Source organism: Triticum aestivum, chromosome 7D (genome assembly GCF_018294505.1).
Source record: "Triticum aestivum cultivar Chinese Spring chromosome 7D, IWGSC CS RefSeq v2.1, whole genome shotgun sequence".
NCBI classification, from domain to species: domain Eukaryota; kingdom Viridiplantae; phylum Streptophyta; class Magnoliopsida; order Poales; family Poaceae; genus Triticum; species Triticum aestivum.
The window spans coordinates 49502525-49507818 of NC_057814.1; positions in this window are offsets into that span (position 1 = coordinate 49502525).

Below are 5294 nucleotides of genomic sequence, written 5' to 3' on the forward strand. Positions count from 1 at the left end.
ACACTTGAGCTGAGCAGCCTCTTGCTTCAGTGCCATGTTGTAGAATTGATCAAACTGAGTAGGCTCAACAAGAACGAGAGCTAACTGCAGATCCTCTCTGAGGCCACCTCTGAAGTGATAAATCATGCTTCTCTCATCAGGAACGTCTTGTTTAGCGAAGCGAGCAAGTTTCTGAAACTGAATGTTGTATTGATACACAGACATGTTGCCTTGCTTGAGATTGCGGAACTCCTCACGCTTGCTCTCAACAACACTTTGTGGAATGTGGTGCGCTTTGAAGTCCCGACAGAAGTCAGTCCAAGTGATCACACGACCTCCTCTGGAATCTTTGTATTGTTGATACCAATCAGCACCTTGGTCCTTGAGCTGGAAAGAAGCGAACTTGACATAGTCCTCAGGCCTGACATTGCTACATTCAAAATGCTTGTTGATGTCCACGAGCCAATCATCGGCATCCGTGGCCTCGGCACAGTAGCTGAAAGACTTGGGCTGATTTGCGAGAAACTGGTTGAGTGTAGCGAAGTTAGGCTGATTGTTGCCTTGACCTTGATTACCTTGATTGCCTTGCCCTTGAGTACGTTCTTGCAAGAGTTGCAGAATCATCTGAGCATTGGCGTTGGTGGCTGCCATGATAGCCTGCTATTCCTCTGGAGGTGGAGGTGGTGGCGGAGGGTTCGCTTGACTCCCTTCATTGCGATCCGGATTCTGACGCGTTGGCGGAGCCATCCTGAAGAGGGTGACATCCGTTAGCATCTTGATAGACAAATAGATAAGTAGAATCAACGGATAGAAATTGCAACATATAGTCTTCACAATAAACATTCGAACGAGGATGAACGAATGAATTCCGTAGTAAATCATCACATTTCCATAAGTTGAGAAGCCACTTAGAAAAAGATATGGAATCAACATATCACTTCGAAGCAACTCGAATATCACAAATGAAAACAAAACAAAGTATTGGCTTGCAGAATAAGCCGGAACAAACATATGATAGAGATTTCGTCCGACGTTTTCGTGGTGGGGCCCACACGGGCTCAATCGTACAACACCATCATGTACAAGGCTGCGTACATGACATACGAAGCGTCCCCGAGTCGGCATAGCCAAGGACTCTTTAAGACACTACGAGACCACTGTAAAATCAACCGTGTACAGGCGGACCACTAGACATCGAACCCTAATCTCATATCATGCGTCTGTCGGAAGGATATCCTAAGGCTACTTGAATTCCCACTTATAAACTCCCGAAACTTTCTGGTTATGCAATCTGGTGTTGGGGATACAGGGGACACAAAATATATCACCCAAACTAGCAATCCCTAGATCCAGCTGTATCCATCCGTCAACACATAACCAAGAAATCTTCGGAAATCGTTTACCTCAACCTTCGAAAAGCATCCGTTATACAAGTTATGGCAATACTCCCGAACTCCCGCCCCAGTACTGGGTGGCGTCGAGGTGATCTCACCAACAACTGCATAAAAGATATTTCGATGTCAGCGAAACTCAGGTATTCCAGAACTGCAACGATAAAATTGTGACGACAACACCTCGGAGCTCAACTCCCCGGGACACTGCCACAACCCCTAAATGTCAGGAGGCACCAAGAACAATGTTCTCGTCACAAAACCATCGGAACGATTCCAAGATACCCGCGTGATCCTAAAGTTTTTTTAGTGAAATTTGAGGAGAGAAGAGTCAAAACTTCTACGTCAGGAGACCTCACCAGAGCGAAGAAGGGACTGAGGAGTAAAAATAATCCTACTCTCCGATATATATAATCCTAAGACTCAAAACATTTTTGTTCTAGACTCAACAACGCCAGCGATTCGATCAAGCAGGGGGCTCCTAAGTCGGGGATGGCTCTGATTACCAACTTGTAACACCCACGATGCGGCTATATCTCCCACGTGTCGAGGCACGACTTAGAGGCATAACCGCATAGTGGTTTTGTCGCAAGAAGGGTCATCTTCACACAATCCCATGTAATGAACAAGAATGGGATAAAGAGTTGGCTTAAAATCGCCACTTCACACAATACATAAATATAATCCATACATCATCCAAAATACAAACATATAGACCGACTACGGTCAAGATCCAGATGAAAATAAGATAACCCCAAATGCTAGATCCCCGATCGTCCCAACTGGGCTCCACTACTGATCATCAGGAAAAGACACATAGTAACGGCCACGTTCCTCGTCGAACTCCCACTTGACATCGACCCCATCATCTGCACTGGCAGCGTCGGCACCTGCAACTGTTTTGGTAGAATCTGTGAGTCACGGGGACTCAGCAATCTCACACCCGCGAGATCAAGACTATTTAATCTTACAGGAAAGGATGGTGTAATGAGGTGGAGCTGCAGCGGCAATAAGCATATATGGTGGCTAACTTGCGCAAATGAGAGCGAGAAGAGAAGCAACGGAACGGTCGTCTTCTAGTAATGACCAAGAAGTGATCCTGAACTCCTACTTACTTCAAACATAACTCAGACCATGTTCACTTCCCGGACTCCGCCGAGAAGAGACCATCACGGCTACACACGCAGTTGATGTATTTTAAACTGGGTCAAGTGACAAGTTCTCTACAACCGGACATTAACAAATTCCCATCTGCCTCATAACCGCGGGCACGGCTTTCGAAAGATATTACCCTGCAGGGTTGTCCCAACTTAGCCCATCATAAGCTCTCACGGTCAACGAAGGATAAACCTTCTCCCGGAAAGACCCGATCAGTCTCGGAATCCCAGTTTACAAGACATTTCGACAATGGTAAAACAAGACCAGCAAAGCCGCCCGAATGTGCCGACAAATCCCGATAGGAGCTGCACATATCTCGTACTCAGGGCACACCGGATGAACACTACGTACAGCTAAAACCAATCCTCGAGTTTCCCCAAGGTGGCGCTGCAAGTGGCTCTAGTTTGGACCAGCACTCAGAGGAACACTGGCCCGGGGCTTTAAATAAAGATGACCCTCGGGCTCGCGAAAACCCGGGGGAAAAGGCTTAGGCGGCAAATGGTAAAACCAAGGTTGGGCCTTGCTGGAGGAGTTTTATTCAAGGCGAACTGTCAAGGGGGTCCCATAAATCACCCGACCGCGTAAGGAACGCAAACTCAAGGAACATAATCCCGGTATATCAGTAACTAGGGCGGCAAGAGTGGAACAAAACACCAGGCATAAGGCCGAGCCTTCCACCCTTTACCAAATATATAGATGCATTAATTAAATAAGAGATATTGTGATATCCCAACATATCCATGTTCCGACATGGAACAAACTTCAACTTCACCTGCAACTAGCAACGCTATAAGAAGGGCTGAGCAAAAGCGGTAACTTAGCCAAACAACGGTTTGCTAGGAAAGGATGGTTAGAGGCTGACATGGCAAAATGGGAGGCCTGATATATCAACTGATAGGTAGCGCAGCATGGCAATAGAGCGAACAACTAGCAAAGCTAAGATAGAAGTGATTTCGAGGGGTGGTCATCTTGCCTGCAAGGTTCTCAGAGTTGTCGAAAGCTTGATCCTCGTAAGCGTACTCGACAGGTTCCTCGTTCACGAACTCGTCTCCCGGCTCTACCCAAGACAAGAACACAAGCAACGGAACCACAATCAATCACGAGGAATGCACAAGGAAATGATGCAAAACATGTATGATATGCAAGATATGATGTGCGATGCATATGCGTGCTCCGGAAGGAAAAAGATGAACAAGGCAGTAACTTGGAAAACAAATCATGCCACTGGAAAGATGAGATGATTTCGGTCGAAATCGATATAAAGATCACCGGAAACGGATGCACGGTTTGCAAATGGCAAGCAAAACAAGAATGACACGAAACTGCGATTAACAGCATGATAGCACTTAAAATGCAACAAGCAACAATGGTACAGTACTCCAACATAGCAACAAAGCACATGGCAGTAATCTACAGAAGATGCTTGACAAAAGATGAACACTGAGCTACGGCTAGATCACAACATATCAAGCTCAAACAAGCATGGCAAAAGTGCAAAAGATAACAGGATCACAGACTTAGGTAGCCAAAAGTGAAAAACTGGACATGGCAGAAAACAGCGTCAGGTAGCAATGTTCAGAGCACGAAATCAACATGCTACATGAACTTCACATAGCAAAACAAGTAATGGGAGTGTTACAATAAATGCATATGAAAAAAGTCCCTTACTGACCATAAGCCAAAAAGGGCCAGAAGAAATGATGGCAAGCACGTAAACATAGCAAGTTCCGTTATCAGGTTTCAGACTTAGCAGAAAACAGAGCATGGCAGAAATAATAATATGAAGGCCTCTTTGTGAGCTTGATTCACTCACTACAGAGCAATGCGTGACAAAACTAGCATACCTACAGCAAGATGGCATGTTTATGAAGCTAACCATGGCAAGAACAATTGCATAGCATGTATGGATCAACTACAATAAGCTTGGGAAAAATGAATATCATGTTAAGAATCTGCCAGAAATATTTTATAGCAAAAGTAGAGCAAGATTGAGTCATGCTATGGCATTCCATAATTGCACACAAGGGCAGGAATGGATCAATTAAAACTATAGCTACAAAACATCCTTACTGAATATTTCCAAAATATGCATGGATCTCTCTGTAGCATCAAGTTTACATGGCAACAAAATAACAGCAGACAAGGACTTAGAGAAATTACTAAGTCCCTGAAATCAGAAACATTACGGGGCCTAGTTTGCATGGTTGTGCTAGTCACCACAGGCATCAAAAAAATACATGGCATACGCCCTTGGGAATATGGCATGGCATACAACAAAACACATGTAGAGCTCATGCTCATAAGATGCACAGATTAAATGATACAAAAATGACAAATCTCCAAGTTCTGATAAGAACCAGCAGATAACAGCAACTAGCCCTTTTGGAACAGAGATTTGGGCATCAAGATGACCTCTAATGAACATGGTGCAATTTAACAAAATGAAGAACATCACGAGACTACACGCGCGAAACGGAGCTACATGCAAGGAGTTATGCAATGAGGAACATGGACACTTATTAAGAAAAATCACAGACTTAGAAAAATATGGGGGGTTCGGGGAAAGTCAACGCTACAGTACCACCAGATCCGATCGGGGGCTCGGTAGGGTTCGGGCGCGCGGTGGCCGGAGCCCTCGCCGGAGGCTTGCCGGAGGAGAGGAGGGGAACGGCGCGCAGGTCGGGGAAGGAGAGGAAGCAGCGGGAGGAGAAGGGCGGCGGCGTTGCCGCGGCGGCAGGCGGTGCCGGCGACGGTGCGGAGGCCGGG